Here is a 27,332-nt window from a genome sequence, read left to right as displayed (position 1 = left end):
ATTTATTGAGGCTCATTTTATTGCCTAGCATATGTTCTGTCTTGAGGAGTGTCCCACTGTGTGCTTGCGTTGGTTGTTTATCCTGCTGTTGTTGGGTGGAGTGTGCTAGAGATATGTTAGGTCTGGTTGATTTATTATTTTCACCTTGAGTGTGTCATGATAGTAGGTAGAATTTTGATGAATTCTTAAGACTACTTATCCAGTATCTTGGTGAATCATAGCAACAAATTACCGAATACATCCTGGGTGAAGGGTACTATGATTAATGCAAAGGCTTGGTTCACAATACACATAATATCTAGTAATACACTGTTTTAAGAGCCGAGCTACAGGTACACACTGGGTATCCTGACTGAAACACTCTTAGTCATACATGAGTATTGAAGAGTTTTCTAAGATAACTTAGAAACGCTCATGACCGCTTTGTCCATCCAGGATGCCTGACTTGCTGAGGCTTCTGTTTCTAACATTAGCCGAGCGCATTATCACTCCGAAGAGTTGTTGGTGTTGTCTAGAGCACTTAAACTTGGAAGGGTAAATGCCTGTATTTGGCATTTACAGAAGTAGACACGAGCCATATTGATAATAGCGTGGCATATGCAAGAGCTTCAAAATAATCAAGATACTTCTTTTAGCCCTAGCTGGTTTGGCTCAATGGATAGAGCGTCTGCCTGAGGACTGAAGGGTCCCGGGTTCGATTCCAGTCAGGGGCACATGCCTGGGCTCCATCCGCAGTGGGGGGCGTGCAGGAGGCAGCTGGTCAACGTCTCTCATCGATGTTTCTATCTCTCCCTCACCCTTCCTCTCTGAAATCAATAAAATATTTTTAAAAGATACTTCTTTTACATTTTGTTAGAATTTGAGCTGAGTGCCTTCAAACTTACACTGCACATCCCTGACACCACTGCTCCCCTTTAAAGAAACACTTTTGCGGAAATAGGTTTCTGCTACACATTTATATGTACAAAATATTGAATAGCATGTTTAAGGGGGTAGGGAGGCTTCCTTTTAACAGAACTTTCTGTGAATTAAAAATAGCATGAGCCTTCGTTACTGTGGTTCAGTGGATAGAGCCCATGGACTGAAGGGTCCCAGATTCAAGTCCAGTCAAGGGCACATACATTGGTTGCAAGCTCAGTCCCTGGCCTTGGTTGGGGCGTGTGGAAGGCAACCAATTAATCTCTCTCACATCGATGTTTCTCTCTCTGTCTCCCCCTCCCCCTCCACTCTCTCTAAAAATCAATGAAAAAATGTCCTTGGGTGAGGTTTAACAACAGAAACACATTCTGGTGTTTAGAGTTGAGGTCCTTGGGCAAAACTGGGAAGGGAGTGGGCACGCAGAGTGCTGCAGTGGACCAGGATTAGAATTGGGGAAGGGGTGTCTCTCACCGTGCTCCCTTCCTCCTGGACGTTGATTTCCCACAACCTCCTCTCCACGGCGCCGCAGAGACGGGAGGGGACCCTGGTGCCGGTCGGTTAATGCTTTCCCTGGCGAACATGGGGGGCCAGAAGCGCGAGCAGAGCAGCTCCGCGGTGACCTGCCGGACGCCGGGCCGGGCGCTGCCTTCTAATTTGGGCCCTGCTGTCATGCGTTACGTGAATGTGGCCGTGAGTGAAATGTGCAGACAGCAGCAGCTGAGGCACATCCAGAGAGCAGAGGCAGCGTTTCTCTGGCTGCGGCAAAGCCATAATTATTGTCTTTTCGGAATTCTGTTCCACATAAATAATCTCAGGCAAAGTCTTGCCTTCACTGTGAAGTCACTTTGATCCTTTGTGTGAACTGGCACCAACATTTTGCACAATTTGCTAACCTCACCTGAAAAACTCGACTGTTTCACCGATAGTGTCAGATAATGGCTCAGCTAACCTTTGGGCTGTGTTTAAAAAGCTCGGTCAGTTTTCAGTTAGCTGTGTAGCTCCCTGAACTCTTGTCACAGAGAAACCCTCTGGTTTTCAGTCCCCCCACTGCCCCGCAGCTCCGTGTGACCTCTGTCTGCGAGCTCAGGGGCCCCCCACTGCCCCGCAGCTCCGTGGGGACCTCTGTCTCCGAGCTCAGGGGCCCCCCACTGCCCCGCAGCTCCGTGTGACCTCTGTCTCCGAGCTCAGTGCCTCTCACTGCCCCGCAGCTCCGTGGGGACCTCTGTCTCCGAGCTCAGGGGGCTCCTGTATCAGCATTCGCACAGCAGAGCGAAGGAAGCCCGAAACCCACACCGGGTTCGTCCCGCTCAGGATAAATCAGGTTCATGGTCACTGTTCCCCACCGTGCCCTGTCGGAGGTCCGGCGTCCTTCTTACTTGCCTCAGCTGTTTGAGCGTTTATTTAGGTGACAGAGACCAGAAATAGGAGCTCTTGAATTTCCATTGTAGTTTTTCATTCCTTTAGTTTTTGCCACTACCTTTGGTTAGGTTTCTTGGCTGCTTTTCCTTTGAGTGTTTGTAAAGTATAAGTGTACTTTACTGTGCCTGTGATCTAAAGAGTACTCAGTCAGTTGTTTTTTTAAGTTAATGTCCAAAAAAAAATCCCCACTTTCCACTGGGTTTTGTTTTTGAACATTCATTCCATCCATAATCATGGTGGCATTTATTTCTGCAATGGTCCATACAGTAAGAAATATCTCTATGGAAGGAGGTTCTAAACACTATGGCTTTCTTTCCTAAATTTGTTTTTTCTCTTCCTTGGGTAAGGAAAACAAGGAAGAATAATAGAAACAGTTTACAGTAACCCTGGTGATTGTTCTAACCTATAGCTGACACAACTCATCAGAGAAAGAGCCAGAGACCAGCTCCGCAGAGGCCTACATTGGGAAAAGTCTTTTCTCATATGCTAGAGCAGCGGTCGGCAAACTCATCAGTCCACAGAGCCAAATGTCAACAGCACAACGATTGAAATTTCTTCTGAGAGCCAAATTTTTTACACTTAAACTTCTTCTTACACCACTTCTTCACAATAGACTCGCCCGGGCCGTGGTGTTTTGTGGAAGAGCCACTTGTGGCTTGTGAGCCGCGGTTTGCCGACCACTGTACTAGAGGCCCGATGCCGAAAATTCGCACAAGGGCTCTGCCCCTGCAGCCCGGCTTTGTCCGGAAGGTCATTCGGCTGTCCGGTCTAATTAGCATATTATGCTTTCATTATTATTGATTCTCTTGCATTTATGTTGCTGCTAAAGGTGAGGTGGATTGGGGGAAAGAATTTCTTGTTTTTCAAGCTTTGCCAGAACACTGTGCATAAAAACAACTGTTTGAGCTCTTCCGAGTCCCTGTGTTTCCAGCGTGCTTTCTGACCTCTCATTAGCAGCACGCTAGGACTGGCAGCATGCTTGGTGGCGCCAAGCACAGCGGTAGCCAACCTGGAGCGGGCCCAAACTGAACAAGATCCTGAAGGCAGAATGAACAAGCGGTGCATCACTGTCAGTCAGAGTCTGCACATCTTCCAGGAAAGCGAGGCAGGCGGCTTTGACAAGCTTCTGAAAATCTGTTCGTAGACTGGCATTTCAGTTCTTATGGGTCCTGAGTAGTGGGTTTCAGTCAACAAGGCACTAATTTTTCTTTTTAAATTTGCCCATAGAAGCAAGCTCTTGGGATGTACATACTGGTGATAAACCTGGAGCTTGAACATGGTCGCATCAGTGACCCGTGTTAATAGTCCATATGGTATTAAAAAATAATGAATTTGTATCTACTGGGACCTGGCTTTAGTCAGTGGCTCCATGAGTTGACCTAAGCTTTAGCTCTAAGCTTACATTAATTTTGAGTGGCCAGTGCCTCTTCACTAGTAATGTGACAGTTCGTGTGTTGATTAAATAAAGCTGTCCTTAAAGCCAGGGAGTATATATGTTTTGAGTTAGTAGTGACGTGTTTAGTCAGTCCGTTTTTTTAAACACCATCTCTGTCATGACTGTGCCATTCTTAAAGAGGCTGGTTGGCCAGAGTCAACCAGTCAATCTAACCGACCCAGCTCATGCCAGCCTGCAGTATGTGTCTCCGGAGTCTTACATTGTGTCTAACCAGGTGAGCTTAAAAGAATCAAAAGAATGAATTGGAGTTTTTCTCAACATAAGGTTAATCAGAATCTTTTGACATAGTAAAGCCAGTATATGGTTGTCTGTGACCTCTTAAAACTTTACATCTTTGGCTCGTGACCTTGTAGTTTGTAGTGTAAGTCTTCCATTTTACTAGATCTTGACACTGCTCCTCCTTGTTTCAACTTAAAATCATTAAAGTTAAATAGTTTTACTATATCCTATTTTGAACTCTTAGGTTATGAATATGTAGTGGTAAATTGGTATAAAATAAAATAAAAAAAACAGCTCAGGTATTTATTGGAAAAAAAAAATCCACCTGTAAGCGGGCCTGCGCAGATCAAAAGTCAGCTGTACATTTCTAAGATTTTTTTCCAGGTCAGTCAGCAGGCTTTGGGTGTGCCAAGGAGACAGTTTTCGTCTACGAGGAACTTAGGAGTTGAAACAGTTCTCGCTATACCTGTGAAACAGTTTGTAAAGAGGACAATTACGTAATAAAAAAAATCCTTTTTTTTTAATGTATCTGACTAAACACTGATCTAGAGGCCTTGTGTAAGATAGAATCGGATGCAGTGAAGGAAGCTGCTGGGGCTTACAGGGAGGAAGTAGGCGTCCTGATGCTAACTGGCTGAGACTGGACAGTGGAAGAAGATGGCATCAGGTGGCAGATTCACGGAGGACTGGAGTGTACATGGAGGGGACTTCAAAGACAGCGATGAATCTGGCAGTCTCTTGTTGGTAATTTTAAAACATATATTATGGTTTCTGATCAGTACCCAAACCTAGCCCTGCCCACTGCCCAGAAATAATAACAGATTATATTTTGTCTTTCCTAGTACTTTATTGTTTACACTGTAACAGATGTCCTCCATGCCCCACCTCACCTCCACCCAGGACACCCTAGTAATAATTTATCTGGATACTTTATAGTAAAAGTCAAGGTCATACTAGATATGAAATTGCCTTTTTGAAAATATATATATTTGCCCATTGCATTAAGCCATTGTTGTTTGGAAACACGCTACTCATACTGTCTAAACAATAAAAGGTATGTATCATTGGCTTATAATAGTCAACAAGTTCAAAGATTGGATAGAAATGAGATAATGGTCTAATCGGGGCTCCAGCTCAGTGTCTCCATAATTTTTTTGTAGCTGTGCCCTGTGCTGTGTGTTAGCTTTGTTCTAAGGCGTGTTCCCTTCGCCTCCAGCAGAAGTCCTGAGATTGGGGCTCACTGGCTCAGGGAGCCAAGGACTAAGCTGGTCGTGGGGCCTGGGGAGAGACTTGCCTGGGAGGTTTGGTTGGGGGTCATGGCTGCACAGAGGCAGCACAGAGATTGAGAAGACCACTCACTGTCTGCTCCACCCATGCTATTAGAGACTCTTCATAAATAACATTGGTAACAGCTGCAGGGTCATCCTGTGAGTGCCCCGTAATGTAGCCATTCCACTCCTGTAGAGCATTTTAGAATGTTCCCCGCCCTATTTTCAGTAATGCTTAGCTGGACTTCCTTATTATAGTTAGAGAAGTTTTAGAGGAAAAATAAGGCTTGATAAGATGTAAATATGGCCGGTACCGGTTTGGCTCAGTGGATAGAGCGTCAGTCTGTGGACTGAAAGGTCCCAGGTTCGATTCCGGTCAAGGGCATGTACATTGGCTGCGGGCACATCCCCAGTGGGGGGAGGGGGGTGCAGGAGGCAGCTGATCGATGTTCCTCTCTCATCGATGTTTCTAGCTTTCTATCCCTCTCTCTTCCTCTCTGTAAAGTAGGAGTGTCGAACTCAATCAGAGAAGGGGCCAAAATCTAAAATCCAGCCTAAATCGCGGGCCGAATGGTTTACTGAACAGTCATAAACTGTCATTGTGATGCAAACACAGCGGAGTGCAGTGATGACCGCGCGGTGCGGGCCACATTGCAAGGCCTGGTGGAACGGATTTGGCCCGCGGGCCTTGTGTTTGACACATGTGCTGTAAAGACTCAATAAAAATTTTTTTTTAAAAAAGATGTAAATATGAAAGAAAGGGAAAAGGAGAAATAACGGAAAGTTGAGTTTCCGTAGACGGATGGGGCGGGTTGCGTAGTGAGGAGACAGGGAGGACTGGTTTGGACTGCAGCCTGCAGGGTGAGACCACGCTGTAGGGATTCTCATCTCTTCGGTGCTCTGAGCAGCTCCTGGGTACCCACTGGTGTGAATTGTTCCCAGTCACTGTCTCTCTCATATTTAAAGGCCAATTGTACTCACGGTGCTTTTCCCCTCTCATCGTTTCTGTCCCCCGCAGTCCCATTGTACTTCGATTTGAACCTTTCGCCTTGTTATAGTGGGTGCCATATGCTCAACCCTGTCAGTCATTATACCACAGTTGTAAATGCAACATCTTACCAGAATAGCTCTGTCCCTGCTGTCCCCTTGCGTTTCACCCTTTGGCTTCTATTAAAAATACAGAGCTATAATAATTTATTCTGAGTGAAAGGCCGGTGTAATTTCTGTACCATTACTTACAACAGAATAGAAGTCACTGACAATCAGGTTCTGCCCAGGCAGGTTTAAAAGATTCTAATTTAGAGGTTCAGGGGTTTGTTTCGAGACAGCTAGCAGTAGAAGATCTGGTGTAAGGTGAGCCATTAGCTCTGTCCCCTTCGTGGACTTTTTCTCCGTTTCAGTGGGAGCATCTGGGCGGGCAGCAGACGGAGCTACAGTGGGACTTAGCATTGGAAGCAGACACCTGCCAGCTTGCGGAGCTCACACACGCTCAGTATAGCAATCATTTGCTACGAGAACTGCCAAGGAATGTCCTAAAAATAAAGGTGGCCAGGAACAGAGGGAGGCTTACAAGATTAGTTTGAACTTTCTTTTTCTTCGTGGTCTGCCGTCAGAAGTTTGAGTATTAGGCTCAGAACTGACACAGAAAGAGTTTAATTTATGCCCTGGCCAGTGGGGCTGTTGCTTGAGCATTTCCCCGTGTACCCAAAGGGTGCCAGTTGGATTCCAGGTCAGGGCGCATGCCTAGGTTTTTGGGCTTGATTCCCAGTGGGGATGTGTGGGGATGTGTGTGTGTGTGTGTGTGTGTGTGTGTGTGTGTAAGAGGTAGCCAATAAATGTTTTGCTCTCACTTCCCCTCCCCACCTCTCTTTCTCCCTACCCCTCCCTACTACCCCCGCCTCTCCCCCTCTTTCCCTCTTTCCCCCTCCTTTTCTCCCTCCCTTTCCCCCTGGATAGGATGGAAAGATTAGGTTGGATACCAAACTGGGAGAGAGATACATGGATTGCTTCCCACCTGTGCCCCAAGCAGGCTGGCCAGGTATGTGCCCTTGACCAGTAATTCAGCCTGTGACCCTTTGGTACATGAGCCAATACTCCACCACCGAGCCTCACTGGTCCGGGCTGCCCATAGCGTTTTTTCTCTATCCCCTCAGCTTCAGAACTATGGGGCTGGAATAGAAGCCTGGCTAGATGGTTGATGCTGTGAAGTATTGGTCAGAACCAGTTCAGGCAGCACTGTGTGGGTGGGAGGTGTGTTAAAGACTGTCCAATCCCATGTGGCCCAGAGTGAACATCGTGGTCACAAGCATGGACGCTGGATTGGTCAGACCTGAGCCCAGGCCTACACAGTCCGTTTACACACTGGGTCTTCTGGGGCAGGCTGTCTGGTGCCTGTGAACGGACCTTAGATTCCGCATCAGTCAGATGGAATAATGCCTACTCAGCTTATGGACTATGAGGATGAAATAGCCTCATTTGTCTTGGATTGTGACACATGATAAATGCTTAATAAATGTAAGCTGTATTATTTCAGTATTTTATTAAGGGAGAGATTAACTCATTCCTCGAACAGGTGTTGAGTGTCTGCTGTTTATAGGTCTGATAAAACCAGAGGCTGCTTTCTGAGGAGGACACACCCTATGGTAATGCCACAAGTTTCAGTCCTCCTCCTCCTTCACCTCCTCCTCCTCCTCCTCCTCCTCCTCCTCCTCTTGATGGAGGTAACTAGACTTGAGGCGTCAGGAAGAAGATTGGCTAAGGCAACGTGGCGGCTGTGGGCCCTGTTACCTGGGAAAGGTAATGTGGGAAATAGGAGTTTTTTGGATTCTCGTGAGTTCCATTTGGTTATGGTTAAGATTGAGGTGCTTGTGAATCATCCAGAAAAAGAGAGATATCAGGCCGGTGGATGGGTTGATGTAGGTACAGAGATTTGCATATGTCCCGGTAGATGGAGGTTTGTGTAGAAGTGAGCTTTTTCTGAAGTGAAACTGTAGGTTTGGGAAGATACCGGCAGGGGAACCTCGAGGAATGTCAGACACGTGAAGAGGAACCCAGTGAGCACAGGCCGGAGCGCTCCTGCCCCTCAGGCCGAGGGCCTGTGGGATACAGGCGACCCCAGGCTCCTTTCGCTGGCATGCCACCGGGCAGCTGTGTCTGGGTTCTTCAGCGGATTGCTCCCAGGACAAGCGTAACAAGAATTCAGAGTTGGGATTCATAAGAATGAAACTTAGTAAAGCATTTTCTATATTACATGCTTTGCCTTCATTGTACTTTTGCCTTCCTGAAATAATACCAAGCAGCGTATCTATCACTCTCCTCTACACAGAGCCACATGATTTTCAAAACTGGAAAAGGTGTTCCAGAGAGAAAGCTGAGAAGCAGAAGGAGATGCCGGGAGTGGACAGGGTGTAGCCTGCCCCGCAGCAGACTGTAGAGGTTAAGAAGGAAGAGCTGGCAGTTAGCTGTTAGTGGGGGAGTATTGGGCATACATTGACCAAAGAAGGTAATGGAGGTGTTCAGAGCCTTTAGAAAGGGCCTCGCTATTCTTAATGTTAGAAACAGGAGATCTGTGTGATAGGAAGTGATCTCCCTTTTCCCTGAGGGACACACACCTGTGACAGTAGGTTTGGAGGTGTGGTGAGCAGAACAAACTGTTTGCCTGTTACCGAACTCGCACAGACAGCGCCAAATTGTCTTTCTGTCTGTCCTCTAGGCTTCCTCTTCTCCCTCCCTCTACTCCCCGAATGAGAAAGCCTTTATTTATTTATTTTTTAAATATGTTTTATTGATTTTTTTACAGAGAGGAAGAGAGAAGGATAGAGAATTAGAAACATCGATGAGAGAGAATCTTCAATCAGCTGCCTCTTGCACACCCCTCCTGGGGACGTGCCCGCAGCCAAGGTACATGCCCTTGACCGGAATCCAACCTGGGACCCCTCAGTCCACAGGCCGACACTATCCACTAAGCCACACCGGTTTCGGCGAGAAAGCCTTTAGCTTGTCATTGCAGTACTTTACTTGGCTGTCAGCATTCATCACATCAGTAATTGGGTGACCTGGGCTGGGGGTGGAGGGCTGCACTGCCCTTTGTCAGATGGGCCCACACATCATTGGGCTCAGGTGCCCCCAGGAGCAGAGGCAAGCTGGCTGGGTTTTAATGCAGAAGCACATGGGCGGGTGGATACAGAGCGTTAGAATTTTTCAAGGCAAGATAAAGCCCAGGCACCTAATGGGGCCCGAGGGGATCAACTTGGTAACACATAGAATTTCTCTCTGCCTCTCTTGTCCTACATCTAGCAATTTAAAACACTAAGAACAGGGGTAAAGTGAAAATTATTCCATACCTGTATCTATTGTTTATTGGTAATAATCAACACATTAAATATCTGCTGGATCCCCAAATCTTACTCTTTTAGTGCACATAGTACATCATAGGTATATTGTAAATCTATGGTACATAATAGGTATATTGTAAATCTATGGTAGCAAACTTTTATGGGGGTGGTTATGGGGTGATTTTTTTAAAAGGCTGGGCAATTCTGGGTTACCTCGTTTGAGTGCTTGCAGTCAGTCCATGCGTCTGTGTGGGATGTTAGCGCACCTTCATTTTTCTCATCTCTCAATCCGGGTGAAAGGTGACAAACTCTTAAGTTCAGTCACCAATCTGAAGTGCTTCAGGAACATATGTGGGTACTTTTAGGATTGTGGCAAAATATGTGATGCTAACACTTACCAAGAATATGCACAATGCTTAAAAAATACACGGTGTCCCAAAACAATGTACGCACACTTTAACAGCTGATCACTCACTGAATTTTCACTCCTTTGCAGGTTTAACTGATTTGAAAGTATGGGTGAAGCCAGATAAAACTTTGAACAAAGAAAATTTATCCTCAAGTGCCACTAGCCTTTTTTATGGGGATACATAAAAGATAAAGTTTACGGTGCAGAACGGGCAACGTTCGACAGATTGAGGGCTCACAGATATTGAACAGAATCATTCTTGACATTTGCGATTCCATTGCTTCACGTTATCAGCAGTGCCTGGACCAGAACGGTCATCAGTTTGAAAACAGGTATTGACCAAAAAAATTATTCATTAGATTATTCTGTAGATTCTTTTGAATTTTGAAAATGAGCTGTATATTAATAAACACTGACTTTATAATCCAAAGTATGTATACATTTTTGGGACATCATGTGCATATTTTTACAGTTCCCCTACATCAAGGAACTTTGAGGTTGCTTAAACATGTGCAAATAGGCTGGCGGGGGGAGGAATGCAAGGGCACCCTAGCTGGTGTAGCTCAGTGGATAGAGCATCAGCTTGTGGACTAAAGGTCCCAGGTTCAATTCCAGTCGAGGGCACATGCCCGGATTGCAGGCTTAGTCCCCAGTGGGGGGCATGCAGGAGGCAGCCAATCAATGATTCTCTCTCAGCATTGATATTGCTATCTCTCGCCCTCTCCCTTCCTTGCTGAAATCAATAATATATATATTTTAATGCCAGGGGTGGGACAACAGGAATCCTAAAATATTTACCACATTATAATTTACAATATTAATTTAATCTATATGAGTAGAGTTGCTCAGTTAATAACAGACAGACGTTAGCATAATATATTTTGTCCATGAAATCAGTGTTTTCGGTGATGTTAAAACCTAAGTTAGGAAGGTCTTTTCCTCCTAACTTGGTAAGGAGTTTATTGTCCTCATGCCTGCCCCAGGGCTTCCCCCGTGGCTTTTTGGGTGGCTCCTCAAACGGTTAGGAGGTTAGGCTGTTCCCGTTATCCACATTTTTGGTATTTTGAAATAGTTTCATGCAATGTGACGACATTTTGGTCTAGAGTGGACCACATAGATGACGGTGGTATACTCCTTACCCTAGGTGTGCAATAGGCTGCCCCTCTCTGATCCCACAGCACAATTGCTTAATGACAATTCTCAGAATGTATTGTTGTTCAGCGGCACAAGACTAGATGTATGCAGGAAATAGTATGATGGTGTTTCCTGATAAATTAACCAGTTGATGAAGAAGTGATAGAATTTGCCTTGGCTGGTGTGGTTCAGTGGTTGGAGCATCAGCCCTGTGCACCAAAGGGTCTCGGGTTCAATTCCCCCTCAACAGCATGTGCCTGGGTTGCAGGTTCGCTCCTCTGGTCTGGGCATGCAGGGGGCAACCAGTTGGTATGTCTCTTTCACATCGGTGTTTTTCTCCCCCTCCTTCCCACTCTTTCTCCCTCCCTCCCTCTCTCTGAAAGCAGTGGAGAAGATGTCTTCTGGTGGGGATTAACAACAACTCAATGATAGAATTGATGAGGACGTTTGTGTCTGGGCCCATTTTTCTTAGCCTTCTCTTTCCCTTCCCAGGCACAGTAGACTATGTTGACTTCTTTTTCTGTCCCTATGCCGCCCAAAGGAAAATCCGTACTGGTGTCTTTGCCACTCGGTAGTTCTCTTTGTTTCAGGTTTCCCCCGCTTTTCCAGGAGGCAGATTAGCAGAATGTTGTTAGGATGAGACAGACACAAATTGAATCAAACTGTAGTTTTACTTTTTATTAACTGTGTTTGTAGTCAAGGCACTAAACCTCTTTAAACTCTTGTTTTTCTTTTTTTCTTTTTCTTTTTTTATTTATTTTTAAAAATTATTTTATTGATTTTATACAGAGAGGAAGAGAGAGGGATAGAGAGCTAGAAACATCGTGAGAGAGAATCATCGATCAGCTGCCTCTTGCACACCCCCCACTGGGGATGTGCTGGCAACCAAGGTACATGCCCTTGACCGGAATCGAACCCGGGACCTTTTCAGTCCCTAAGCCGACGCTCTATCCACTGAGCCAAACCGGTTTCGGCTCTAGTTACTTTTTCTGTAAAATAAAAACACCCTCTCTGGAAAAGGTTGTCCTTAATGTACATAAAAATGTCTTATAATGGGTACATAATACAGTGTATCTTTTTTCTTTTTTAAAATTTTTTAAAATATATTTTATTGATTTTTCACAGAGAGGAAGAGAGAGGGATAGAGAGTTAGAAACATCGATGAGAGAGAATCATCAATCAGTCACCTCTTGCACACTCCCAACCGGGGATGTGCCCGCAACCAAGGTACATGCCCTTGACCGGAATCGAACCTGGGATCTTTCCAGTCCGCAGGCCGACGCTCTATCCACTGAGCCAAACGGGTCCCGGCAGTGTATCTTTTCTTAAGTTTTAACTGTAAAGTAAAAAAAAAGAAACTGTCTTTGCCGAAACCGGTTTGGTTCAGTGGATAGAGCATCGGCCTGCGGACTGAAAGGTCCCAGGTTCGATTAACACACACACACACACACACACACACACACACACACACACACACATATATATATATATATATATATATTAAAAAAAAAAAAAAAAGAAAGAAAAGAAAGAAACTGTCATTCCAGGGCTCCATCCTGCACTCTTGTTTTACGGGGGATTGTGAGGCTCAGACGAGCGGAGGGACTGGAGCAGGCTCAGGGGAGGGCAGAGGGGATCCGCTGGGTCAGTGTCCTTTGGATCCACTCCACCGTCTGTTCTTCCCTCGGTTCTCCCTGTGCGGACACACGTGGTGGCGGTGCTTTGCTGTCCTGTGTGAACTGATGCTGAGTTTGACCTAAATTGCCTGGGCAGAGATTACATTTCTGTAGACTCTTAAGGATAGTTCTGTGGACACTTTCTAAAATAGGATAATTACTCTGCCCATATTTGTGACTTCGTTTACTAGGCTTTATAATAGGAAAATGGATTGGAAAACCTCCTAAAATCCCATCTGGTCCTTTGATGTGTAAGGGGTTTACAGTTACCAGGAATTATTCCAGACACAAAACTGGTCCCTGTTGTCCAGAATTGTCTTTCTAAGGTGGGGGCGCGCGCGTATACACACACACACAAGTGGTTGCAATCTGTTGAAACTGTGTTTTTCAGATTTACACGATTGAAGCGTTTATTATGAGTAAAGAGAAAACCAGGTGTAAAAAATCATTATTAATAATCATGTTCCCTCGTTTACATTTGGGAGGTCCTTCATCGCTTCTTTTGAAGAACTAGAATGTTTTTGTAGCTTACTATCCCTCCAACAAAGGTCTTTCTTTGCAATTAAACTGTCAAACACTTACTGTCTGAATGCCCAGAGGATACTGAGATTAATAGATGAGGCTCCTGCCCTCAAGTAGCTTAATCTAGTAGAAGACAAGTAATTACTATGTGTTGAGACAAGGATGGTGATACAATATGATAATAACACAGGGTTCCGTGGTAGCAGAGAGGTAGTGGTCCTTAAATTAGGGCTTGAGTTTGCCACATTAGGCCGGGGAAGCAGCGTACACCAAGTCTGAACATCGTAAAACACTTTGGCAGCTGGCACTCCTTGCAGTAGCTTTGGTAACAGGAAGGTGAGCCTGGAGACTGAGGGAGGGCCAGAGAATGGAGAGCTTTGTGGTCAGCGCTGTGCCCTTCACACCCAGCAGGAAACGCTGTGAACTTGTACCGAGTGGTGGGTGGTGTTTGCTGTGTCAGTCAAAGGTGAACTCTTGATTGATCTTCTCCATTCTTTTACTTACGTTAGTTATTCGCACACTGATAAGTATACAGGAAGTAATGTTTTCATTCGAGGTTTAAAGATCTAATGCATTTCTACTAAGTGCCGATATTATGGGTGGTTTCTGTTCTGTTTTTTAATCCCATTTTAAGTTGCATATGGCCTCTCTGTTGTGCTTGTATGGATAGCTGAGTATTGAGGGAATTGTATGAAATATGAGCAGTGACAGAGACTGTAATTTCATAGGGAGGTAACAATATGATGAGAGTATTTGTCGAAAACTGTAGAATTGTCTGAGGATAAGAGACAATTCCACGTTAGCTAAATTGTCTCAAAAAAGTGTGTGCCATCGAAATGGTACCTTCAGGCAGACCGACCCTGTTCGCTGACGCTCTAATGCAGAGCCTCAGCTGTCAAGCGTCTCTCGCTTTCAGCAGGGCTCCTGTCTGCTTTCTGTGGCCTCAGTTTTAGGAGCACACAACCAGGATACCAGACATGAGGAGAAGGGGAAACTATTGAAGGACATTATGCAGAATGGCAGTGTAAGCTTTTAAAAAAGCAATAAGAAACTTTGCTTTTCAGAACAGTTTTAGGTTTACAGAAGTTACAGAGTTTGAGTAAACCCCACACCCAGTTTCCCTGTTACTAACATGTTATGTTAGTGTGGTATGGTGTTTACAATTAGTGAACCAATATTAACACATTATTATCAACTAAAGCCCATACTTCATTCAGATCTCCTTAGTTCTTCCCTGTGTCCTTTTTCAGTTCCAGGATCCCAACTGGGATACCGCATGACACACAGTTATCATGTTTGCTTTGACTCATTCTGGTTGTGGCAGGTCTGGTTTACATTTTAATGACGTTATTTTGATTTATAGACTTGAGAACCTTCTGCAGGGGACCCAATGAAAGTGGTGAAGAAGTCCCTGTATGATCAAGGGCGAGGTAATGGCAGCTTGAATTGGAGAGCTGGAAGTAGAGAGAAGTGTTCTGACTTGGGTATAGAAAAGCCATGAGATTGGAGGAGAAAAACCAAGGGAATGAGTGTAGAGAGAGAAGAAAATAGGTTCAGGGATGGAGCCCGTGGGGCACTTGAATGTTTAAAGTTAATGAGATGAAAAGAAAGCAAATGAAACCAAAGAGCGTCCAGCTAGGTAGAAGGCAGACTAGGGTGTGTCCCAGGAGCCAAGTGCTTCCAGGACAAGGAAATGACTGCCTCCGTTCTGTGCTCGGATGGGCCGGTCAGGTGAGGACAGAGACTGACCTTTGGATTCAGCCACAGGGATCACAGTGACCTCTGAGGAGTTTCCCTGAGAGGTGAGAGCAGAAGCAGGTTTGGGTCAGAGAATGGGTGGGCCCAGGGAAAAGCGAATGAACGAGGAAACTTGCTGGTGGGTGGCGGTGGATGTAAATTTTCCAGAAAAGCAAAACAAAACACTGCAAACTGATATTTAACGAAGCAGTAGGTACGCATTTAGTATCTCCTAAACACGCTGAGGTATTTAGGAGAAAGGGGGCTAATGTCTGCAACTTGGAAATGCTGGAGGGTAGCTAATGGGAGGGTGTACAGAGAGATAAGTGGTCAAGCAGGTATTGTTAAAGGTATAATTTAAATGGTGGGTAAGTGTGTGTTCATTGTAAAACTCTTTTAACTTTGCTCTGCCTTTGAAACCTTTTAAAATAAAATGTTGGGGGTCGGGGTGAGAACAGGAGGAAAGACATTGGAGACAAGGAATACAGTAACTATTCCGAGGAGTTTCGGTGTAAAGGGAGGAGTTTCGATGTAAAGGCAGTAGACTCAAAGAAGTCTGTTTTTATCCCAGCCCTAAAGATGGGGAAAACAGTTATTTACTAATAGGAAAGATCCAGTAGAGAGAGAAAAAATCAATGATGTAGAAGAGAGAAAGGGAAATTACTGGCTCGATGATCTTGAGCAGGCAAGTTGGGATCTAGCTCACGGAAGTAGTAGGGTTTTATTTTGTTAGGAGCGTGAACAGAGTAATGGCAGGCAGAGGATAGAGATCCTGGGACAAGCAGTGGTATAGATGTGGTGGGATCTGTAAGATCTCTTCTAGTTGCTTCTGGGGTTTTTTGGTTTTTGTTTTTCGGTGAAATAGGAAGTGAGATCATCTGCTTGGGAAGGGGCAGTTGAGCCTAAGGGTGATGAGATGGTATCCAGGAGAGAGCTGAGTCGGAGGGAAGCAGAGGAGGAGCCCATGGCAGCCTCATGAGTCAGATAACTGACTAATAGGTAATGTTTCAGAAAGAGAACGGTACAGATGAGAGGAAAGACATTAGCAAATGTTTTAAAAGAAAGAAGATATAATTTCTCACAACCGATGATGTGAAGTCCCGCCAAATGCCCAGCATAATGAACAAAAACAGGTCCTCACTGAGATACATTATTGTCAAATTTCAAAATGACTGGAAGAAAAGGTTCCTAGAGGTATCTAGAAAAAAGAAACAAGACTCTGTAAAGAGATGCTAATGAGGCTGCCAGTACACTGCCATGAACCACTCCAAACACCAGAAACACGGGCTTTCAAAATCGGAGGGGAAATGCTGTTCAGCTCAGAATTCTGTTGAGTTCTATCCTCAGTTGTATAAGCGTACAATCAGGGCGTTTTCAGACAGGCCAGGGCTCCAGGTGCTTGCTTTCCAGCACCCTTTCTTGGTAAAGCACAATAAACAAACAAGGAGGAGGAAGATGTGACATCTAGGAATCAGGACATTTACCTGAGGGAAGTATTAGAGGAAGAATCCCAGAACGGTAGACCTACTGAAGAGGGAAATGGGTGTTCCAGACATTGAATGCCATCCTTGACAAGTAGAAATAACTTAAAAATGTAATAAAGCCAGAAAAAAAATGTTTTAAGGTTGTTAGAACGCCAGGAAAAGCAGAAAGCCATCCAGTAATGAATCTGTGATTTTTTTTTTTTAAACCAGCTTACATTTTTCTCTCAGAGCTGTACACTGTGACTTTGACCGTGACCATTCACCTGTAGAAAACAAGGGGCTTTGGTTCTAGTCCATTCAGATTTGATAGCTTAATCATTACAGGTCTATTATGCAGACATTAAATGACATTAACACCTTTTACCGCACAAACGGGGCTATAAAGGTTTGATGACACCATGCTGTGGCTGCGGACAGTCATACCTCAGGTGATCGTAATTCTGATCATTTTTGTGGCTTGGGAAACTACTTGTTATCGCGGGCAAAGGGTGAGTCCCATATGCGTAGAACGCCTCGCATTTCCAGGTAGCACGGATGTGCTCCGTTAGGTTAGTTCCGGGGCTGACCCAGAAGCTTGCAGTGGTACACAGCTCCCACTTGCAATGCTGCATGCAGCCGGGAAGTTCCTGTAGCCTGGAACTGAGGGTCCGACAGACCCATTGTTTGCGCTAATACATCCTATTATTTAGTCCCTTCAGTCCCTCTGTTCTCTGCAGTTGGTGACGTTTCCGTGGGCTGAAAGTGCTGGTTTTCCTGGGAACAGTGTGTAGGTGCTTAGAGAGAGAAAACCAATAGGCGGGGCAGGGCTGGGCTTGTCTGCTTTGATGGTGCGTGCCGAGCCCGCCCGCCCGCCCGCACCTCCGCAGCCTGTCTCTGAGCTGAGCGGCCTGAAGGAGGCCACGGAGCTAGTTAGTTACTGGAGGCCTCCATTCCGGCAGGGAAGGAGGGCAGCTCACCTCCTGTCTGTTCACAGCTGTATTTGTCTCCCGTCCACTGCAGAGTCCTTAGAGAAAGTGGTCATGAGCACCGATGTCCATTTTTCTTGATGAAAGTGCCCGTATTTGGGGTCTTATAATATAGACTCCCAATGTCACTTGTGGAAGTAGAGAAAAGTATAGGTAATAACCGAGTAAACATGTGTCTGAGTATTCTAGTTAAAATTAAATCTTTTCATAGATTCTAAAGTTTTTCTGCCCATTATATAGCCATTTGAATTGGATGTGTGAGAAAAGTAGTCAAGTTTTGTGTAGCAATTTCTAATTGTATAGCAATTAAATATTCCCTAAGTTCTCAAAAAATGGGATCATTCTTCACAACTGAAGGATTATACCTTTTATCCATTCTCTTTTGTTTAAATATGGTGGGGAATAATTAAGCTTTTATCTAATTTTTAATTCTGTCACCTTAAGAAACCTATGAGATGGCATTAAATTTGATATCTCACCCTATACTGTTTGTATCTAAACAGAGGGGGCACCCTGTGGGGGGAGCAGTGAATTTAATTCTTAAAATAATGTATATAGGTGTGTTTTTTAATGTTTATTTTAGTCTCTTCAAAGCAGTCAGATTCCCCTCCCCTCGCCTAATTTCTCTATCGCCTGGCTTACTGCAGGAGCCCTGCCGCCCTGTGTCTCCCTCAGATGTGCCTGACACGCAAAAGCCAGAGTCAGGATCTCAAAGGGAAAATGCAGCCCACCGTTTCCCAGAATCCTTATTGTACCGGTCAGAGCCCTGCTCAGTCTGGCCAGCTTGTCTCTCAGGCCCCCATGGCTCCCCTTGCACATGCCCCCATGAAGCTGATCTGGAAATGTAACTGTGCCTTCCTACCAGCACATCAGCCACAGCTGCCCCTACTCCACTTGTTATGTATTTTATTGTTATTTGTGTACATGGTTCCCTTAGTCTATAAACACTTCTGAGGGCAGAAGCTGTATCTTTCATCTTTTCTTAAAATTTTCATTGAAACTTTTTTAAAATTCCCATTGCAGCTTTCTGGCACAATGCTTTCAGTATAGTAAATACTTAAATATTAACTCAAGTGCAATTCAAAGAGGATAGTTCCTGTAAATCACTATGACGGTCTAGTAATGACAGACTATAGATCCTAGATTTTCATACCTTTATCCCCTTTCTCAACTTCCCATAACTCTCTCAGTAATAACCTGAATTATTTGGCTGCTTAAGCATTGTGGACCTTGTAAAGCAAGGCCCTTTTTTAGTTTTCCATCCACATAGTTGGTAGAATTTGGGTACTTCCTTCAGTGCTTTTGCTCTGTGACAAATGTTACTTTATATAAGAAATACCTCCTTAATGAATTCAAAAGATAGAAAGAACTGATTGGAGGGTAATTTCCATCAGGGCCCGGTAGAAAACCCAGGACACAACTTACCTGGGCTAATTGGAGGAGACTAACGAGGCTGTGTACAAGGTGTGGGCAGGGCTCCTGGAAACCACCGAGGCTGATGCAGGCCCGGAATTAGTGACTGCGTCACCCTCCTGAGGCCTGAGCAGCACGGGGGGAAAGGGCGGTACCGGGATGTGGAGGAGGAGAGGGTCCAAGACTGTCCACTGCCATCTCCCAGAGGGAGCCTTCTGCAGGCCTTCCGTTGGGGGTGCCCCCGGGAGCCAGAGAGCCAGGGAGCCTGTGTTTGTGGTCCATACAGATCCAGGGCCCACAGAGAGAAGGGTGGAAACGGAGTCTGGAGAGGCAGGTGGAAAATACCAGCCCGGGGGTACCATTTGCCTTTTGAAAGTATGCTTCCTGCTCTGGCCAGTGTGGCTCAGTTGGTTGAGCATCCTCCCCTGCACCGCATGGCTGCCAGTTCGATTCCTGGTCAGGGCACATACCCAGATTGTGGTGCATACAAGAGGCAACTGATCAATATTTCTCTTGCAAATCGATATTTCTCTCCACGGCCTTCTCTCCTCTCCCTTCCTCTCTCTCTCTCAAATCAAAACATTTTAAACTTTAAATAAATAAAATTATGTGTTCTATTCCTGGTAGCTTTAAAAGAAAATTACCCAGCAGCTCTTTAGAAACGTTTTTCTTAAGCTTTTCCAAAAAAAAAGTGGTGGTCAAGAAGGAAGACTGTTGAGCCACATGTAATCATCAATCCCTTTTTATCCCACCTCCCCAAAATATCTTGACTATCACCTTCCCTCAGCCTCACTGCCCACCCCAGTCAGCGGTCCCCACTGCTTTTCCTGCACCTCGGTCCCCAGCCCCGCGGAGGGGGTTGCGGTGTGTGTGGTGAGAAAAGAAACTCCATGCAAAGCGGTTCGGTTTGACACAGCAGGGCTGTGAGCAGCCTGTGGCAGGCCGCTCACTCCTCGCTCTGCTCCTCCGTGCGCTGCTCCACTCTGCGCTGGCCTCTCCTCTCTGCTCGGGGGAGACAGGGGTTGCAGGGCAGCCAGGGGGCCGGTCGCCCCGGCTTCGGTGGGAAGGGAAAGTGTGCTCGGACAGTGGAGTGCTGGAAAGATGCACAGCTGAATGCACGTCGCAGTCACCCTTAGCATGCCAGCTTGCACTCCCTGATTTGCATGCTGCAGCCTTTCGCCTAGACACACGGAGATCCTGTGGGCCTCCTCCATTCACTCTGTGTCCCCCTCCCTCCCACGGGGTTTCTGTTCCCTAACCCTGTGCTTCCACTAACGCCGGTCCTCATTCTCTCTCAGTGCTGTGGTGGTCTGTCCAGTCGCCTGCACTTGCCTCCATCCGGGAACTGGGTGAGGATTTACACTCCATCCCAGGCCCTCTTTGCACCAAACTCCTGGCGGGAAGCCAGTTTAACTGCCCCAGGAATGGAAACGCAGTGGGAGGGAGCTTGCTGCAGTCAGAATGGTGGCGTTTTCGGTGGAAGGACCCCTGGCCTTGAGTTTCTCAGTCGTAGCTCCTCATGCCGCTGTCGGTGATGAACTCGGTGACTGGCGCTGCTGTTTTTCCTTTCAGTTACATTCTTGGAGATGGCTCTTGGGTCACAGACGACTGACTGTAAATTTTTTTTTTAATTTCTTTATTGATTAAGGTATCACATATTTGTCCTCATCCCCCCATTCCCATCCCAAACCCCTCCCCACAGATGCCCCCACCCCCGTTGTCCTTGGCCACTGGTTAGGCTGTGTGTGCACACAAGACCTGTGGTTGATCTCTCCCCTTTACACCCCCCTCCCCTACACACCCTCTGAGGCCCCACAGTCCGGTCCATGCCTCCTTGTCTCCAGGTCTGTTCTTGTCCTCAGTCTGTCGTTCACATTTCCCCCAGGTGAGTGAGATCATGTGACTGACTCCATTGATAGACCTTTAGTTCACATCTTGAATCAGGAAGGTCTAAGTGAGAATAACTGTTGTCGTTAATTGAGGAAGGCGTGGAGCTCCTGTTTATTAGCCGAAGTGACGGGGTGCGAGCAGGTAGATCCTGGAGGGCGGACCGGTGAGTGAGCAGGTTTGCCCATCATCGGAGAATGGTGACTGCTGCTCCCTGGCTGAGGAGGCTCTTTTTTTATTTTGTTGTGGGGTTTTTTGTTTTGTTCTGTTTTGTTTTTGCCTTTTACTTATTTTTTTGAGGAAAGGGTTGTAGAATTTGACCTAAGGTTGAAAGCCTGTGAGTAAAGAAGACAATGACAGTAGCTAAATACGATTATTACTGGTTATTTCCAGTGAGGAAGTTCTGGTACATTATAAAGGTGGTGCTTTGCAGCTTTGGGAAGCTTAACCAGTCTAAGCGAATGGCCGCCACCAGTGTGCCAGGGAACAGCTCATCCCTCCTTTGCTCGGTGGCACGTTGGGAAGTCCGCCACGTCCATTCCACTCCCAGCCCCACGCAGGCCGAGCAGAACCACACACGCAAACAAAGAACGCAACCTCGTTCACACACCACCGGAAGCTTTCCCAGTCCCTAACCCTTCCTCTTCGGTGTTTGGAACTCAGGTATTAGCTGTTGAGTTGGTACTTACATGTGCCATAATCTCCTCTCTCCTGGCACTCACCACACGGTGTGGCAATAGCCCTTGCCTAGGTTCTGAGCTCCTGGGAGGCAGATCCGTGTGTCCTCAGCTCACCTGGCTCAGGCTTGTTGCTCGGTGCTGGCCTAGTACAGCCATCAAATGACAGAATGTTTCAATGCACAGACTTTTCTCTCCTGAAACTCCCTGATGTCTATCTCTATGTCTCTTGTCTCTCTCCCCTCCTACATCCCTTCTGCAGCTGAAATTCTGGTATTAGAGCATTTCCCTCTTCTCTTGGGCGATCACCCACACCAAAATAACATGCTTCCATGAGTCACAAAACACAAAAGACAGTTATTTTTGATGGAAACTCTTGGTACCCCTTTGGTAGAAAGAGTTTATTTTGGGGTGTTGCCTGTGCATTAAGTTTCACTGCCTCTAGGTCTGTCTGGGCGGTTCAGCACATAAGTGTGAACCACCTTCCTGTTTTCTTTTTTCTTTTTTTTTTAGCGAAGAAGGGAGAGGTAGAAACACCAGTGATGAGAGAATCATTGATTGGCTGCCTCCTGCACCCCCCCCACTGGAGATTGAGCCCTCAACCCAGGCACTTGATTGGAATCGTACCCAGGACTTTTCAGTTTGTAAGCCCATGCTCTATCCACTGAGCCAAACTGGCCAGGGCAAACCTTCCTGTTTTCTTAAAATGTCATGAGCAGCTTTCTTATTGACAACTCAATCTGGAAAAATTGGTAAGAATATCCCATTTGATTTATTTATCAGAAAAGAAATACCCTGAATTTGGTTAGTACAAAATAGTGCTAGTAAAGATGGAGAAGAACAGACAAATAGGTCACTGCCAGAGCCAAGCTAAGGATAATTTGGGTTAAGACTTTTTAATGGAAAAACAATGGTATTTGAAACTGATGTAGGGTACTAAATAGATTGAGGTAAAAACAATTCAGCCTTAAACTGCGATTCCTGGGCATTTGGTGGGCCTTGGTCTCTGGATCCAATGTTCGCCCTTCGAACTCCTCCTCATTGATAGCAGCTACTTGGAGAGGGTACAGAAATCCAGCCTGGGCAACAGGAAAGGAGGTTCTGTTCAAATGGCAGCAGTGTAAAGCGATGAGTGCTTTTACCAGTGGAAAGTTGGGGGATTTGGGGGTTTATTTTTTCTCTTCCCTTCTCCCCACTCCTTCCCTTCCTCTTGTTCGTTCTTTTCCCTTTAAAATTGTTTCAAGGGCAAAACTTAGCACCTCTCACCATTGTGTCACTAATAATCAGAAGGTAGACTTGACCAACAAATGCCCTTTGGATTTCTTTAGTTTGGTAAATAGAATTGTTTCCTAAAAAAAAAAAAAAAATAGCATTTAAAAATCAAGGATTTAGGACTCCTGGACCCCAAAAGATATGAAATGTGTGGAAATGCCAATTTCAAACAGAACATGGCATAGATATTGTATTTTTGCTGAGAGTCATTACCATAACATAAACTACCCCTTTGATTTCATATATACTTTTATTTATTTATTTTTTTTTTTGGGGGGGGAAGGCAAAGCGAAACATCTTCATTTATTTATTTATTTATTTACATTTTAATTTTTAAATTTTATTTATTTTTTTACATTTCATACATACTTTTTTAAATGAATAGGTTTTCCTTAAACCATGTACTAAAAGAGCATAATTTGATGTTTACACACAATTTTATAAACCTGCCCATGTTAGGAGAGTTTTAAAACTTCAAAAATGCATCTTATTTCCTCTCAACTTCTGGTCTTTAAGGACCAACTACCTGTCAGGAGTCTTGACTGAGTCAAACAGTGCTCGGCGTGTCTTGTCTTCGGTTGCTTTTCAGCGCGGAGACTAGCCTGGCGGTGGGAACTGGAGAACTGTCGGCCTCTCTGTGCCTGGATCAACAATGTAAGGCTTCTGGGAGGAGCAGGAGCTTTAATTATTAAACTGCCATTAAGTTGGTCATCTCCTCATTAAAATTCAAAATAACTTATCTGCAGTGTGGGTGTTTTTCATGATTTGGCACACACAGGAGACACTCAGCGTGGCCAAGATGTTTTTCATGTTGAGCAAAAACGAACAGATGGAGGTGGTGATTATAAAGCACTTATTTAAAATGTTAGCAGTGAATCAGTGTAGTTTGAGGCCAAGTCGGTAATCCATACTGAGGGAGCCTGGGCAGTTAAAGAGCGTGCTAATGGTCTCTGATAAGCACACAGCGGACCCTGAAGAGAACTGTTTTAACGGGCCCTCCCGGGGCTGTTATCCTTGCCGGGCCCGGAGAGTTTTTCTTAGAGAGCAGGGCTGGTAAAGCCTCCGAGTCGGAGCAGTACGTCAGCATTTCTTCTGTGGGGCTGGCTGGCTGGCCTTCGAAGAGCTGGGAAAACTCGCTGGGGATGTTGAACTCTGCGCGGCAGAGACCAGCTATGAGGGGGATTTTGGGATTCTCTGTGTGTAAGAACCTAAATATGTAATTGTTTCCATCTTTCCTGCACAAACACTTTTATACAATGGCTTCACACATTGATACAACTTTTAATAATTTTCCCGGGAGAAATGTTGACCCTGCAAGCTGGTAGGATGAGAGTGTGCTGGAGGGTTTGTGGGACTGCTTACTCTCCCGTAACTGTGTGTGCTCCTCCTGTTTGTCTGTTTACAGATGAGTCAGGCAAGAAAATGTCTTGATATTTCAAAATATAGCAACCTACAAACTAAATTCTTATCTACCATTTTACTAAAAGACCTTTTTCTATTGTTTGTGTAGATATTAAGTGCAGTTCTTGTCTCCCAATATTCATATAAAAGGGAGAGGAGGGGAAGGAACTGTTGTAATCCTTGAATTCTGCATTTGAAGTCTTTCTGTGAGTCAGCGCAGAATCCTGTGTTTTCAGAAGAAATCAGGGCCCTGGGCCTGTTCCTCTGTGCTGTCAGTGCCGCGGGCAGCGTCCATCAGCCACGCTCACCTTACCGAAGGTAAGCTCGGCCCCAGGCCCCTGAGTCTGTCAGCTCTGAGTGCTGACGTGTGTGCACAGAGTAACGGGAAGGACTGGGGTCCACAGAACAGCTGGAGCGGGCTCCGTGCTGCTCATGGCATTTCCTCAGGGAATCTGCGCAGTTGCCTTGGAGGCGGGCAGTGTCACCACTTCAGAGCTGGGTAGACATGCAGAGAACGGTCACTTGCACGCTGTCACATACAGTTCGTTGCTGGTGAACATGGAGTTTGAACCCATGTGTTCTCTTGTGTCCTGTGCACCTAGTGGGTCTGAGACCTAAACCTTCGACCTCTAGCTTTTTCTTTTACTTTTTTCTTTTTAATTACATGGAAAGTTTCTATTTGGTATTGGTGTAGATGGGAGTTTGCATTGCCTTTAGAACAGTCTCAGATTGGAGTGAGGGGCAGGGGCAGGATCGGTTAGTGTTACCAGAATCACATGATACAGACAAGTGGGCATGTGGAGTGCTCTGAGCCAGCGGTCATGGCCGGTGGTCCGTTAGGGCCGAGCTGCCCTGGCGAAGACAGCTATTTCTGGAAATGTCTTCCCCAGGGAGGAGTGATGGGAAGGCCGGGTGGCAGGGGCTCCTGAAGTCTCGCCGTGTTGTTTTCTGCTTCCCTCTGTATTTTGGGGTTGTGAAAAACTTGGTCTTCGTCGAAACTTCTCTCTTCCTCCTTTCGTAATCTCATCTCTTGATCAATCTGCTTCCGTTAAACCAGAGTGTTTTGTGTGGTTTCAAAGTCACAGCAGGAGGGAACATGCAGGTTGGAATAGAACATGCGGATGTGGTGATAACTAAAGACATTCCTTGGAATTTTCAAAAACGTTTGTTGAACTCGGCCATGAATTTGTTGATGGTGCTGATGGGTCCATGGTAAGCCGCCTGCCTTCTGTGGTGGGAAATGGTGGCAGGGGCCGCTTCCTCATTCTCAGAACTCTGATCAGGCTTTTAAAAATGACTGAGGGATGTGAGCGTTCATCTGGAACCAGAGCAGATTACCCCGTCTCTGGAGGTGGGTGCAGACCCGTCCACACACATTCTGGTTCCTTCCACTGCTCCACAGTGCACTCACTCAGGTTAATTTGTGTCCTTTGCTGTTTTAAACGTGAGTAAAACTTACTTTTTAAAATACCTTTTAAATGGTGCCATCCTAACTGCAAGGCTCACAGGTGAAAGCTGATGCGCCAGTGGAGCGTGAGGGTGGACAGACCTGGTCCCTGACTCCCAGGGTGGCGTGCAGTTAGCAGGGTCACTCTCCTTTTTTTTTTCTGTTTTATAATGTTTATTGTTGAAAGTATTACAGATGTCTCCCTTTTTCTCCCATTGACCTGCTTCATAGGTCGATACTCAACCACTGAGCCACACTAGCTGGGCTTTTTTTTTTTTAATACATTAATTCCATATTTTCTTGCCGTCTTGGGGGAGAAAAGCACACTAAACACCAAGAAATATTTTTTTTCTTTACTGAATAAGGTATTACATATGTGTTCTCATCGCCCCCCTCCCCAATAATTTTTCTAAACATATTTTTTGGGTGTGAAGAGAGCAGAGCGCCTGAAGAATGGCTCCTCTGTGAATAACACATCCAACAGCAACTCGGGCTTATTCTGAACAAGGGGCAGGATGCTAGGACTTACTGTGACAGCCCTACACATGAAAAGTACTTCTTAAATTGATTTCAGAGAGGAAGGAGAGAGAGAGAAACACTAATGATGAGAGAGAATCAGTGATCGGCTGCCTCCTGCACATCCCACACTGTGGACCAAGCCCCCACCCGGGCCTGTGCCCTGACCGGAATCGAACCGTGACCTCCTAATTTATATGTCGACGCTCAACCACTGAGCCAGGCCCAACTAATAATTTTGTTCCGCAGGAAATCATAGTTCTGAGTTTGCACCAAGTCTGGGAGTTGCCCTGGAGTGTGAGTGAGTGAGAGTGTGTTTTCATTGGGGGGAGCACTCTTTAGGGGCAGGTTTGCCTCTTAGTAAAGATGATAAGAAGATGTGTTGCGCCGAAACCGGTTTGGCTCAGTGGATAGAATGTCATTCTGCGGACTGAAAGGTCCCGGGCTCGATTCTGGTCAAGGGCATGTACCTTGGTTGCGGGCACATCCCCAGCTGCAAGAGGCAGCTGATCGATGATTCTCTCTCATCGATGTTTCTAACTCTCTATCCTTCTCTCTTCCTCTCTGCAAAAAAATCAATAAAATGTATTTTTTTTTAAAAAGGAAGATGTGTTGCTGAATAAACATCTGCCATAAAACAATTGTCCTTAAATTAAAAGTAACCTTTTTCGTGTGATTACCTTATTCTGTTTTGATATCCAAATGGGTCATAATCACCTCCTGACTCTCCTCTATCTTTCAAGAAATCTTTAGAGTAAGTATACAACTTACCATTTCAGGAATTTTAAAGACATTTTGAAAAACTTGTTCATAGGCCTGAAGTTTATTATTATTATTATTATTATTATTATTATTATTATTATAAAAGAATCTATGCTAATGAAAGAGAAAGATGTAAATTGACTGTACCATCATGATGCCCACCAGCCAATCAGGAATGAGTATGCAAATTAACCCAACAAAGATGACGGGCTAATTTGCATATGCAGGCACCAAGCAGTTGGGGATGGGGTGGGAGGCAGGCATTTTGCGGAGCCAGCAGCCAGGGGAAGGAAGGCCCATTCTTGCATGAATCTTCATTCATCGGGCCTCTAGTGCTTTATAAAATGCTAGGCCAGTTTCTCTCAGCCCCTTCTTTTTGGTAGATAAAATCTTGCCTTTAAGCAGCTTGTTTGCTC

At 45.4% G+C, this 27,332-nt stretch overlaps 1 protein-coding gene and 1 non-coding gene across 4 annotated transcripts in view; both read left to right on the top strand.

Annotated features, from left to right (window-relative positions):
* Positions 1-27,332, top strand: part of GRB2 (growth factor receptor bound protein 2) — a 55,382-nt gene that overhangs the window by 13,777 nt on the left and 14,273 nt on the right. The window lies entirely within an intron of this gene.
* LOC118704654 lies at positions 26,062-26,185 on the top strand. Its single transcript, XR_004983467.1, has one exon. It is a non-coding gene; the product is annotated as a small nucleolar RNA SNORA11 (small nucleolar RNA).

The sequence above is a fragment of the Pipistrellus kuhlii genome, unplaced genomic scaffold, assembly GCF_014108245.1.
Source record: "Pipistrellus kuhlii isolate mPipKuh1 unplaced genomic scaffold, mPipKuh1.p scaffold_m20_p_44, whole genome shotgun sequence".
In the NCBI taxonomy this organism is placed as follows: Eukaryota; Metazoa; Chordata; class Mammalia; order Chiroptera; family Vespertilionidae; genus Pipistrellus; species Pipistrellus kuhlii.
The sequence above is the reverse complement of the archived record's forward strand: the minus strand, read 5'-3'. Positions and strand labels throughout refer to the sequence as shown.